Here is a 14558-nt window from a genome sequence, read left to right as displayed (position 1 = left end):
TGCTTCTCTAACTTTAGAGGATTTTCTTCAGTTCCTGCCTTGGTATATAAAACTTGAACGCTTAGCCGCCACCAAATCTTTCCTACCAATGTCAATACCATATTTGGTAGATGCCCTTAGCAGCCATTGTCGCTTAGCTCATTAGATTGCATAGCTGACTTCTAAGATTGTTTTTTTAATTATTTATATGATACGTACAGGCCGTACAGAGGATTAATCTTTTGAGCTTCTTCAGTGCACTACATGCCATAACTGGGTATTATTTTACAAATTTGAGCATCAATAGAAATGTGAAGAATCCAAGGTGCACGCCAGTGATTACGTGAAGGACTTAGAGCATCTCCAGCCATTCGCCCCCCAACGCACCCGGCGATATTGGTTTGGGCAATGCGCCGGCGGCGCCCTGTGGGCGATGGAGTTCCCAGCCGCGAACTCAGGTTTCGACCCCAAAGCGCACATAAATTTAAACTTGTCTTTTCCCGCTGCCAAAAAAACGCCCTAAGTTCGGCGATCTGCCACAAAGTTTGGCGACCACCATGCCACAGATCGGCGATCAAACATAAACGATAGCTCAACGCTCAAAAGGAAGGACGCGTAGACAAAGAAATGCATCAAACGACGGGCTCCTCGGGCATGGGACTGGCCGGCGTCGGCGACAACGTGGCTTCTGTGCTCGGGCTGTTCGGCGACACGGGGGCTTCTGTGCTCGGGCTGTTCGTCATCGCCGTGGTCCTGGGATGGGCGTCCGCGTGGCTTCACCACTCGGCCTGGGCGTCGGCGTTGGGGTCGGCGTGGGCGTAGGCGCAGTGGTTGAAGGTATCTGGATCAAGATGAGGCCGCGCTCTGCCAGGTACCATGCCTTGACCTGCTCGTCCATTGTCGACATGTCCGCCCCCATCAAGAATGCCAGGTCGGTGTTCCTCTTCTTCGCGGCGACGTTGGTCAGGAGCAGGTCGAGTTTGATGGCGCTGTTCGTCATCAACGCCGACCACCGTGCCTCGGATTTCTCCTCCCTCTTGGCGGCGTGGTTCTTGGCGTCGGCGATGCTGCTCGATCAATGATTGCAGCCGCTCGGCAGCCGGTGCGGCATCCTTCGCCGTCTTGGCTCTTTTGTTGCCGTCAGGGTGCCCATTGGCCGCCCCCGGGGCAGGCGTGTCTGGCTTGTATGTCTCCTTGGCCTTGGCGAGGATGCGTCGGCCATCCCTCCACTTCTCGCACTTCTCGATCTGGCTGAACACCTGGAGGAACTTTAACTCTTGGTTGTTGCTGTCCTGGCGGTACATGGTAAACATCCGAACCATCTGCGCAGCCGAAGAACAAGTGTCGGCGACATACACTGCGTAAAGAAGCGAGTGACGGCGGCTTTGCATACCTGACCCTAGATGTTGGCACCGTTTTCCGGGTGAGCCGCAGTCTCCTCAAGGATCCCATGGCATTTGTTGCAGGGCGTCTGGATGATCGCCCAATGGTTGGACATGGCCTTTGCATCGCGCTGCATGTGGATGGTGGCGAAGTAGGGGTCGACCAGCTTGCACTCGTCGAACGCTGACTTGATGTGCATCCAGTACTTGTTGGCGTTCTGGTTCGCGCCGGTGATCGGGTCGAGGCTGACGGTTTGCCATGCTTCGGCAAAGCACTCATCTTCTTTGGACGTCTACTTGACACGCGGCTCGCCCGTGCTGGTCCCCCCACTTCTTCTTTTTCCCTTTCCTCGTCGGCGCCGGCTCCATCTCCTCCTCCTCTTCTTCCTCCTCCTCCTCCTCGCCGTCGTCGAGCTCGTCGTCCATGTCATCGGTGATATCCATTGTGTAGTCTTACGCGTGGAACCTGGGGTCAGCGGCAGCGGCGACCGATCCGCTCGTGATGATGTTGTCCATGTCGGCTTCCGTCGCATCGGGGTTGCCGAAATGCGACGATGAGGCCTGCGAGAAGTGCAGGGCGCCAAGACGTAGAGGAAGCATCGAGGAGGCTACGTACGCCGGCAGCGAATAGTTGTACGGGGGATACTGGGCGTGGGCAAACGCCGGCGAGGGGATGTGCTGGTCGGGGTTCAGACCGGAAGGCGAGGCGCGCTGGCCATGTGGAAAGGTGATGTTGGGGTTGAATCCACCATGTAGGCGTAGCCAAGCGAGGATGCGTACCCCCAGGGCGGTGGCGGTGGCGAGAAGCTGGACGGCGACGCGACGCTCTGCTGGCTCCATGCAGCATGGTAAAGGCTATCCTTGACATTTTTATTGAAAAGAAAGATGCAAAACATTATTCTAAATAACAGCAAGCAAATCCTATCAAAAGAAAATGATGCTCCAAGCAAAACAAATATCATGTGGTGAATAAAAATGTAGCTCCAAGTAAATTTACCGATGAACGAAGAGGAAAGAGGGCAATGTCATCCGAGGCATCCCCAAGCTTAGGCTCTTGGTTGTCCTTGAATATTACCTTGGCGTGCCTTGGGCATTCCCAAACTTAGGCTCTTGCCACTCCTTATTCCATAGTCCATCGAATCTTTACCCAAAACTTGAAAACTTCACAACACAAAACTCAACAGAAAATCTTATGAGCTCCGTTAGTCTAAGAAAATAAATCACCACTTTTGGTACTGTTGTGAACTCATTCTAAATTCATATTGGTGTACTATCTACTGTATTCCAACTTCTCTATGGTTCATACCCTCTTATACTACTCATAGATTTATCAAAATAAGTAAACAACACATAGAAAATAGAATCTGTCAAAAACTGAATAGTCTGTAGTAATCTGTAACTCTCGAATACTTATGTAACTCCAAAAAATCTGAGAAATTAGGAAGTCCTAAGCAATTTGTTTGTTAATCTTCTTCAAAAAGAATCAACTGAAAAGCACGTTTAAGTGATTTATTAAAATTATTTTCGTGCGCGCAAAAATTTCTGTTTTTAGCAAGATCAAATCAACTATTACTGTAAGCCATCCCAAAGGTCTTACTTGGCACTTTATTGAAACAAAAGCTACAAAACATGATTACTACAGTAGCATAATCATGTGAACACACAAAAACAGTAAGGGTAAATATTGGGTTGTCTCCCAACAAGCGATTTTCTTTAATGCCTTTTTAGGTAGGCATGATGATTTTAATGATGCTCTCATAAAAGATAAGAATTAAAACATAATGGGAGCATCATGAAGCATATGACTAGAACATTTAATTCTAACCCACTTATGGGAACAATAATCAACTAGCATAGGAAGGCAAAACAAGCATAACTTCAAGATTTTCAACAAATATAAAGGAAACTTGATATTATTGCAATATGTAAGATCACATGTTCCTCTCTCATAATAATTTTCAGTAGCATCATGAATGAATTCAATAATATATCCATCACATAAAGTGTTAATCTCATGATGCACAAGCATAGAAATTTTACTACTCTCCACATAAGCAAAATTCTTCTCATTCAGAATAGTGGAAGCAAACTCAACAAAATTACTATCATGTGAGGCATAATCCAATTGAAAATTAAAATCATGATGACAGATTTCATGGTTATATTTATTCTTTATAGCATATGTGTCATCACAATAATCATCATAAATAGGAGGCATGCTTTCATTATAATAAATTTGCTCATCAAAACTTGGGGGACTAAACATATCATCTTCATCAAACATAGCATCCCCAAGCTTGTGGCTTTGCATATCATTAGCATCACGGGTATTCAAAGAATTCATACTAACAACATTGCAATCGTGCTCATCATTCAAAGATTTAGTGCCAAACATTTTAATGCATTATTCCTCTAGAAATTGAGCACAATTATAGGAATCCTTATTTTCACGGAAGACATTAAAAATATGAAGCATATGAGGCACCCTTAATTCCATTTTTTTGTAATTTTCTTTTATAGACTAAACTATTGATAAAACAAGAAACAAAAAGATTCGATTGCAAGATATAAAGATATACCTTCAAGCACTAACCTTCCCGGCAACAGCGCCAGAAAAGAGCTTGATGTCTACTACATAACCTTCTTCGTGTAGATGTTGTTGGGCCTCCAAGTGCAGAGGTTTGTAGGACAGTAGCAAATTTCCCTCATGTGGATGACCTAAGGTTTATCAATCTGTGGGAGGCGTAGGATGAAGATGGTCTCTCTCAAACAACCTTGCAACCAAATAACAAAGAGTCTCTTGTGTCCCCAACACACCCAATACAATGACAAATTGTATAGGTGCACTAGTTCGGCGAAGAGATGGTGATACAAGTGCAATATGGATGATAGATATAGACTTTTGTAATCTAAAAATATAAAAACAACAAGGTAGCAAGTGGTAAAAGTGAGCGTAAACGGTATTGCAATGGTAGGAAACAAGGACTAAGGTTCATACTTTCACTAGTGCAAGTTCTCCCAACAGTAATAACATAATTGGATCATATAACAATCCCTCAACATGCAACAAAGAGTCACTCCGAAGTCACTAATAGCGGAGAACAAACAAAAAGGTTATTGTAGGGTACGAAACCACCTCAAAGTTATCCTTTCTGATCGATCTATTCAAGAGTCCGTAGTAAAATAACACGAAGCTATTCTTTTCGTTCGATCTATCCTAGAGTTCGCACTAGAATAACACCTTAAGACACAAATCAACCAAAACCCTAATGTCACCCAGATACTCCAATGTCACCGCAAGTATCCGTGGGTATGGTTATACAATATGCATCACACAATCTCAGATTCATCTATTCAACCAACACAAAGAACTTCAAAGAGTGCCCCAAAGTTTCTACCGAAGAGTCAAGGCAAAAACGTGTGCCAACCCCTATGCATAAGCTCACAAGGTCACTGAACCCGCAAGTTGATCACCAAAACATACATCAAGTAGATCACGTGAATATCCCATTGTCACCACAGATAAGCACATGCAAGACATACATCAAGTGTTCTCAAATCCTTAAAGGCTCAATCCAATAAGATAACTTCAAAGGGAAAACTCAATCCATTACAAGAGAGTAGAGGGGGAGAAACATCATAAGATCCAACTATAATAGCAAAGCTCGCGATACATCATGATCATGCCAAATCAAGAACACGAGAGAGAGAGAGAGAGAGAGAGAGAGAGAGATAAAACACATAGCTACTGGTACATACCCTCAGCCCCGAGGGTGAACTACTCCCTCCTCATCATGGAGAGCGCCGAGATGATGAAGATGGCCACCGGTGATGGATCCCCCCTCCGGCAGGGTGCCGGAATAGGGTCCAGATTGGTTTTTGGTGGCTATAGAGGCTTGCGGCGGCGGAACTCCCGATCTAGGTTTCTTTCTGGGGGAGGGGGTGGTATTTATAGGAATTTTTGGCGTCGGTTTCACGTCAGGGGGGTCTCCGAGTCGTCCACGGGATAGGGACGCGCCCAGGAGGGGTGGGGCGCGCCCTCCACCCTCGTGGACGGCTCGGGACTCTTATGGCCCAACTCTTTTACTCTGGGGGCTTCTTTTGGTCCATAAAAAATCATCAAAAATGGGCACGTCAATTGGACTCCGTTTGGTATTCCTTTTCTGTAAAACTCAAAAATAAGGAAAAAACAGAAACTGGCACTGGGCTCTAGGTTAATAGATTAGACCAAAAATCATATAAAGCAACGTATAAATGCATATAAAACATCTAAGATGGATAATATAATAGCATGGAACAATAAAAAATTATAGATACGTTGGAGATGTATCAAGGGCCGACGGGGACGGATATCAAAACCATGGCGCTATGTATAACAAACAACGTATGGGTAAGATAATTATACAAGTAACTATATATCTAAATCACACAAACATGATTTTTTATATTAAAAAGATAAGAACAAGAGGCTCACCACAAGGTGGAGCTGGCGACGGGACGGTGCGGGCGATCGACGGTGGTTAGGACGGAGACGGGAAGGCACTAAGTAAACCACACCTACATATGCAAATTAAGAGTTATTTTGACCTCAAATTGCATATAAATCAAATACTACCACATATAATTCCTTCCAAAATAAAATCCACAAATCACTATACTTATAGAGCATTGCAAGAGCTAATCTCGCAATGAGAGATGAAAGGAAAAAGTTGCTAACCTTTGTGATCACTTGGATGGATGGGGTGCCTTCAAATCTTCACAAATTTTGGCAAAAATGGAGTGTGAGCTCGAGAGGAAGAGGAAAGGGGAAGAACAAAGCGCTCGGGATGGACTAAGGGGTTTATATAGGAAGACCTTTAGTACCAGTTTGTTAGACGAACCGGGACTAAAGATGCATTTCTAGTCCCGGTACTAGAGCTGCTGGTGGGGCCCCAGCCTGACAAAAGCCTGCCACCACCTCTTTAGTACCGGTTCGTGGTATGAACCAGTACTAAAGGTTTGCCACGAACCGGTACTAATGCAAGCCGCCCGCCTAGCCGTTGGAACCGGCTCTAATGATCACATTAGTGCCGGTTCAAATACAAACTGGGACTAATGAGCTTCACATTAGGCCCTTTTTCTACTAGTGTTAGTGGATATTCATAAATGATTAAGAAGAAAGTAAGGGATTGCAACTTAAGTTACATTGAAGGTTCGAGATGTTCATAATTTCCATCCCTATTTTCACCCCTTCCCTGTTATTAAAATGGTAGGGGTTGTTAGACTCTAAACTCCTTCCCATAGACTTTGAGGATATCTTACCACATGTGCCATGTGGTGCTAAACTCCCACTCCCGATCCCTTTTAATTCCCAGTCCCTACAACCAAACAGGTGGCTTTGATCTTATAACCCAGTTCATATTTCCTTTATCTAATTATTACCTCCAACCAACCAAACAAGACATAGTTTTAATAAAATAGAGGCAAAAAGGCCAAAATAGAAAAGAAAATACAAAGCTGAAATAGCAAAGCATAAGAAATCAAAGCGCAGAGTCTATAGAAAGCTTGCCAAGTACGGTTAGATCATCTCTAACACATCCCCCAAAACTCTTGTAACTCCAAAAAAATGTAACTATTGGGAGTTAGACCCATCAACTCATCATCAGTAGTCCTCTATGTAACGCAATTCTGGGTCCACTAACACCAGCGTTTCTGATCCATATGTGTCAATCAGACCCAACCGGAGAGCAACACCAACTAATGAGAGGCCTTGGGCCCCCCTCCCTCAAAGACTAGCCTGTTAGGAGGGGACACCCACACCCTTGTAAGCCGTGTTCTATCTCTTTCCATAACCGATGTGGGACTAAACCCAACAATCTTTCCCTCACACATCGGTCACCATGGGCCTGCTAACACTAGCATTTCCATCCCACCAACCATGACCGACCACCCGTGAATCCACCGAAATTTATTTCGGACACCTGGACTCTGATACCATTTGCCACGCAATCCCGGTTCCGCTAACACTGACTTATGAGAGGCCTTGAACCCTCTCCCCCAAAAGACTAGCGTGTTAGGAGAGGACACCCACACCCTTATAAGTCGTGTTGTGTCTTCTCCCACAACCCGTGGGAGTAAACCAAACACTGTAAACTCCAGAAAAGCTTTCAACTCTCGAAAAACAACCCATCACTCATTAGTAGGGGGTTTTGCTCCCTCTCAATTTTAACCCATTCTTTTTTTCTTGCGGGAGGAAGTTACGCCACCAAGGACCACCTCCAGTCACCACAGTTCTTGCCGTCACTAACCCTTCCACCTAAACTTGGACCGCGGGGTCAAAACCCATTCCACGTCATCAACGAAATCACTTCCATTTAGGATAGAGACATAATAAAAGCATACGGTCTGGAAAAATCAGAGTGCAAGTTGTCTAATTTTGAAGTTGAGGGACAAAAGCTGCACTTGTCAATTAGTTGAGGGACTAAAATAAACTTTTGTCTATTCATATTATTTTCCATAAACCTGATTAAATTTTGTAAATTCTGACTTATATTAGAAGTTAGAACAACCTAACAGGCATTGTATTTTGATCGCAGAGGAAATACAGAGTACTCATAACGAACAAATCAAGCAGAATCCAAACAGGTGACTAATATTAGAAGTTTTCTTAAAAAAAAATATAGTACTGACGCAGACGCTCGTACACTCAACGAACATTGCCGGAAAGACTAAAACAAATCCAGAAAAATGAGAACACCACAAAGAACCTAATCACCCGAGCTAGGCTCAGTTCGCGACTTATATTAGAAGTTAGAACAATCTAATAGGCATTGTCTAAACTGGATCCTACCGCCACTGGAGCCTTCATCACAAGGCTTATAAGATGGTCCCTCGCTCTTCTTCTCAAGTAAAACAACGAGCTTTGTGAAATAAGTAATTCCACACTGATGGAGCTAACGGCAGCCGCCCTCCTGTTCCTCTCACTCGTTTCACTAGCGATCCTTTTGTCCTTAGTTGGCCGTAAATCCAAAGCCGCAGCAAGGCCTCCTGGTCCATGGAGCCTCCCGTTCATCGGAAGCCTACACCACCTCCTCACGCCACTGCCGCACGTCGCTCTCCGTGACCTGGCCAACAAGCACGGCCCGGTGATGTACCTGAGGCTGGGCCAGGTGGACGCCGTCGTCATCTCCTCGCCGGCGGCTGCGCAGGAGGTCCTCCGGGACAAGGACCTCAGCTTCGCGTCGCGCCCCAGCATCCTGGCCTCGGAGATCTGCCTGTACGGGAACCTGGACGTCGCCTTCGCGCCCTACGGCGCGTACTGGCGGACCATGCGCAGGCTCTGCACGACGGAGCTCCTCAGCGCGCGCAAGGTCCGGCAGTTCGCGCCCGTCAGGGGTGGCGAGATCCTGCGCCTCGTCAGACACGATCCGCTCTGCCGGCCGAGGTGGCGAGGCGGTTAATCTCGGAAGCCTGGTGATGTCGTGCACGAACACGATCACGGCGAAGGTGGCGTTCGGCGAGGGGTGCGCCGGGGAGCTGCAGGCGCAGTTCCTTTCGGCGATCGAGGTGATTCTGAGGAGCAGCGGGGGCCTCTGCGTCGGGGACCTCTTCCCGTCTCTGTCGTTCGTCGATGTCGTCAGTGGGATGAAGCGCCGGCTCTCGCGAGCGCGCCGGCAGCTCGACACGGTCCTTGACAAGATCATCGCGGAGTGCGAGGCGCGGCGAGAGCAGAACAAGAAGGGAGACGAGGAGGACCTTTTGAGAGTCTTGCTTCGGATCAGGGATGAGGGGCAGCTCGAGGTCCCCATGGGCACCACAAACATCAAGGCAGTCATAGCGGTGAGTATATGAAACGGGATTTTCATCTTTGTGCATGTCAACTCCGTGACATGGTTTTCACTTCCACTTTCAGAAATATTTGCAACAAAATCACTAAAGTTCACTTTTCGGAAATATTTCAACAAGCACCAAAATAAATTCAATCAATACCAGTGACTCGATTTGCATTTCAGCCAAAGGGCTGAATCATTCACTTAAAATATTCAACTAGATATTTGGAAGATTTGAGAAATTTTTTGAATGTTCATGTAGTTCTGAAATTGCCGAATGATTTTGACGGAAATGTAAACATTTCTGTGTCAACAAAATTATGGAACTTCAATCAATTTCATAGACATCTCATTGAAAGTGAAAACTATGCTTTGTGACCGACTAATTAGGATATGTTCGCTGGAGGGACGGAGACGACTGCATCAACCACCGAGTGGGTCATGTCGGAGCTCATAAGGAACCCAAGCGCAATGGCCAAGGCGCAGAAGGAGGTGCAGTGTGCATTCAACCACAAGAACCCAGAAGACCATGAGGCTCACATGGAAGAGCTATGCTACACAAAGATGGTAGTCAAGGAGGCCATGAGGCTTCACCCGGTGGTTCCGCTCTTGCTCCCCCGTGTCTGCAGGGAGACCTGCGACGTCCGCGGGCTCAAGGTCGAGGAGGGCACTCGCGTCTTCGTCAATGCATGGGCGATGGCGAGGAGCCCCGAGTACTGGCAGGATGCAGAGGAGTTCAGGCCAGAGAGGTTCGAGGACAACGCGGCGGACTACAAAGGTACACAGCTAGAGTACCTGCCATTTGGAAGTGGAAGGAGGATGTGTCCTGGGAACATCTTTGCATTGGCCTTGGTAGAACTCGTCGTGGCACGACTTCTATACTACTTCGACTGGAGCCTCCCTGCCGGAATGCGGCCGGATGAGCTGGACATGGACACCGTTGTAGGCTTGACGGCAAAGAGAAGCAACCATCTACTCTTGGTGGCGTCACCATATAATGTGCCGATCCATAAGGAGATTGATGACTGCAAAGCTCACTGATGTTCATTAGTAGTATAGTATAATAAATAAGTTGTAGGCATCCCACACCGGATAGTATCATACCGCATGGTATTATTTTAGTTACTATCATCCTGTTGTATAGTGCATATCATAGTATCATCTTATTTATCCATTTGTAATGTAAAGTTATGTACAAGATCTATTTACCAATTCCTTGTTTGGTGATCTATGATACTGCTATCTTCTCTTTATTCTTTAATTACAGTGTCATATCATCTACGTGTTAAATTGGCAGTGCATGATATTTGTTAGGGAAACACTTCTTATCTGTAGTATGAAAGAAGCCCGACGTCAGACTAGACCAACGCCGTTGATGGCTATTTTTTTAAATAATACATTATTTTTATTAATTTTCATAAATATTATGCATGATATATAATTTTTAAAAATAATACACCATCGGCCCGCTGCTGGCCGACTGGGCCTAGTCAGCCCACTTCAGGCCGGCTGGATGTAGTTGGCCAGTAGCAAGCCGACAGCTGGCCCGCCTACCACGTGTCGGCCGCGCATTAGCCAGGCCACGTCGCGAGGAGGAGAGAGGTGGCTGTCGGCGCAGGCTGGTCACGGGGCGCCCCAGTCGGCTTGTTGCTGACCGATCGGTCAGCTGCTGGCCGACAGGGTGTGGCCCATGTCGTGCGCGGCTGGCCCGGCTCCCTTTTCCTCTTCTTCCACGCGCCAGTGCTTCTCTTCTATGTTCTTCTTCTGTTCTTTCTTTCTCCTCCCTATACTAGAAAATGACCCCAATTTCTACACCAAATGAACCGTTTTTCCGCGGATTTGGCACCGTGAATGGATTCTACTTAGTTAGGACAACCAAAAGAGACCTCGATCTACTGATGGGGTAGCTCATGGTGGTCGTGGTGAGCATTTAGGTGGAGTTTTTTTCCAGCTCATTGGTGGAGGTTGTTGCGGTGGTGGAGGTGGAGGAGGTGGTGGTGAAGTTGGGGCAGTGTGGTGGAGGTGGTGGAGGTGAAGCTCCGGCAGTTTGGTGGAGTTTACTGCTTCGATTCCGGTGATTGAAGGTCGTCGTTCGTCGTTCGCACGCACGCTTCAAGGGTATATTTCAACCAATATTTTATTTTTCGTAGGTGCTCCGGTAGTATTTGTTAATATGTTTCGATGTGAAATAAATTAGTTGTGTGATAATTGTTAGTTGCTCCGGTAGTATACGTAAATATATTTAGATGTTAACTAATTAGTTGTGTAAAAATTTGTAGTTTCTCCGGTAGTATTAGTTGCTCCGTTAATATTCCGTAATATATAGCTAGCTAATATATAGACATGTGTAATATTTGTTAGTGCGCATATTTTAAGTTGTTGCTTAATACTTGTATATCATTGTTGAAAATAACTAGGTGAGCCGAGAAGTCTGATGTAGTGAAGTTCATATTTTACTACGGTCATGGTACTGTCCAAACAACTGAGATGGGAGCTGATCTGAGTGAATTTACTCACATAGAGGTGCCAATGAGCGCACCTCAAACATGGTCTGTTAGTCAGTTGAAAGAATGGATTGCGGCAAGTTTAGGTCTTGATACTGAAACACACACCGTCGGTGTTCATGGATTGTGGACATGGTCAAGTACAATAATTTACTTTTATTTGAGGCCAATAGAGCGAGACTCCGATTGGGTGCGGTGGTTACAAGGTTGTGAACGAAGGGGATGCAATCCTGTTGCCTTAGTGCTTCCCGTCGTGAAGGACGTCACTGCACATGAAGGCAAGGGTGGCTACGATCCTGGGCAGAGCAGTGTGGGGAGGCAGTTATCTATGTCAAATGCTGGAGATGATGGTTACGAACAAGGACAGAGCAGTCAGGTAGAAGGAGGAAATGCTGATGGTTATGAACCAGGGCAGAATAGTCAGGTAGAAGGGGGAAATGCCAATGGTGAATACAATGGTGAGGTGGACGCTGACGAGGTAGATGGGCACATGCAGGACCAGATGGAAGAAGAAGACACCGATGTTGATAGGGGTCATGCCTATGATTCAGACAAGTCGTATGAAGAAGAAAATGCAGAGGAGGTCCTGAATCCTGCATCGTGGAATCATGACTTCTCATCTGCTATGATCGTGAACGATGGACATGATTCTGCCTGGCAATATCACCAGAATAATATTGCAACGGGTGCTATGTATCCCAACAAGCAAGCTCTGAAGGATACAATAACAAACTGGGCAATGTCCACGCAAAGGGTTTTCACTGCTCAGGTGTCAAGTCAGAAATACCTGACAATGGTATGCAGGAATGCAGATTGTCCTGCCAGGGTGCACGGCTATCTCCCTAAGTATGGCACAAGTTGGATGATCAGTGACTTAGTTAATCACACTTGTCTTATTCCCTGCATCCCTCAAGATCATGCCAACCTTTCATCGACGCTTATTGCTTAGTTGTTTTACGATGAGATAGTGCAGGGCAAAGCTATGGAAGTGAAGGCAGTCCAGACAAAAGTCTTCGCCAGGTTCAAGTACCGAATTTCTTATGGCAAGGCTTGGAGGGCTAAGCATGCGGCGCTTGAGAGGAGATTTGGTTCTTATTTTGATGCATATGACTCTGTTGTCCAGCTCCTCCACACCCTGCAGCAGTGGAATCCAGGTACCTATATCGATATCCAAGACCTGTTCATGCCAGAGTTCCCAACTGTGAGGGTGCTGCATCGTCTCTTCTTCTCTTTCGGTGTATGCATCGAAGCTTTCAGGCATTGCCGACCGATGATATGTGTTGATGGTACTTTTCTCGCTAGCAAGTACAAGGGTCAGATCCTAACAGCCATAGGTCAAGACGGCCAAAATCAAATTGTCCCACTCGTATTTGCTTTTGTGGAGAGTGAGAACATTGAAAGTTGGACATGGTTCTTCAGGCAGTTGAAAATATCAGTTATGAAGGAGAAGCCCAATGTGTGCATCCTTCATGACAGGCACGCAGGTATACTCAGTGCGATAAGGACACTGACAAACCCAGGCCCTGAGGAACAAACTCCATGGCGGGACTTGCAGAGCCATTGGTGTATGCGCCATCTGGGGGCTAATTTCTTCTCACAGTTTAGAAATAAGAACCTGATGAATCTTTTCAAAAAACTCTGCAAGCAGAACCAGTTATGGAAGTACAATTTGGTATGTGACAGACTTAATGTGTGCACACAGAGACACATGAGGGACAGGAAAGCTGCAATAGATGCAGCGATGAGGGCACATGTTGAAGCAGTAGCTGCACAGTTGGCAACAGGAACATCGGCCATGGAGGAGGAGCATGTTGGGCTATGTGACCTTCCAGGCTTTGACCCACCTGGTACTAGGAGAAGGCTCGGGAGGTCGATTAAAACTTTCGAGCAGTGGATAGAGCATGAGCCTTTGGAGAGGTGGTCTTTGCTACATGACACATTTGGAGCAAGGTGCGGTGTCATGACAACGAACCTCGCGGAAACATACAACTTTGTCCTTAGAGGAAACCGGGCATTTCCACTTACATCCATTGTTGAGGGTATTTTCTATGGCACCGTGAAGTATTTCAGAGATAGACGCCAAAAAGCAGAGCAACATATCTTGAACAACCCAAATACACGTTACTGTGAAAGAGTCACGAAGTACATGGACAACAAGATGCAAAAAGCTAGGTCACACACTGTAGTCGCCATCGGTAATCAAGAAAGAAGGTTTGAGGTACGCTTAGCCAACAACAAATTCGGATGTGCAAATGAGTTGAGGACGCATGAGGTGAGAATTGGTAATGAAGCCTGGCCAACGTGTGAGTGCACATGCAACAAACCAAAATTGCTTCACCTACCTTGCTCACATGTACTTGCTGCTTGCGGACAACTTGGAATGGATACAATATCGTTTGTGTCTCCATTTTTTCTGAAAGAGTCTATCCTCAATACCTGGACAGGTGAGTTGATGGGTTTTCGATCAATGGGTAACTTCAACAGCGTCAACCCCGCTGAAAGGCGTTACATTCGAAACCCAGAGCATATGCGTACAAGTAGAGGCAGATGACAGTGTCGGCGAATCCGAAATGATATGGATGAATCTGAAGCAGGAGGTCCGACTAGGCAATGCATTCTATGTAATGAATTTGGCCATAGGGACACTAATTGTCCCATTTCGTCACTGGGCATGGACGAGGCAACCGGAGACGAAGAGGAGGTAGAGGAGTAAGAGGGAGAGGAAGAAGATAAGCTAGGAGTAGTATGTTCTGAATTTATATTAAGTGCGGCACTATGTTCTGAATTTGTATTAGGTGTGGCACTATGTTCTGAATTTGTATTAAGTGTGGCACTATATTCTGAATTTGTATTAAGTGTGGAACTATGTTCTGAATTTGTATTAA

General features: G+C 46.0%; 1 pseudogene; it reads left to right on the top strand.

Annotated features, from left to right (window-relative positions):
• Positions 1–8287: 8287 nt before the first annotated feature.
• LOC119280860 lies at positions 8288–10210 on the top strand (annotated as a pseudogene).
• Positions 10211–14558: the final 4348 nt, after the last annotated feature.

The sequence above is a fragment of the Triticum dicoccoides genome, chromosome 3B (genome assembly GCF_002162155.2).
Source record: "Triticum dicoccoides isolate Atlit2015 ecotype Zavitan chromosome 3B, WEW_v2.0, whole genome shotgun sequence".
In the NCBI taxonomy this organism is placed as follows: domain Eukaryota; kingdom Viridiplantae; phylum Streptophyta; class Magnoliopsida; order Poales; family Poaceae; genus Triticum; species Triticum dicoccoides.
The sequence above is the reverse complement of the archived record's forward strand: the minus strand, read 5'-3'. Positions and strand labels throughout refer to the sequence as shown.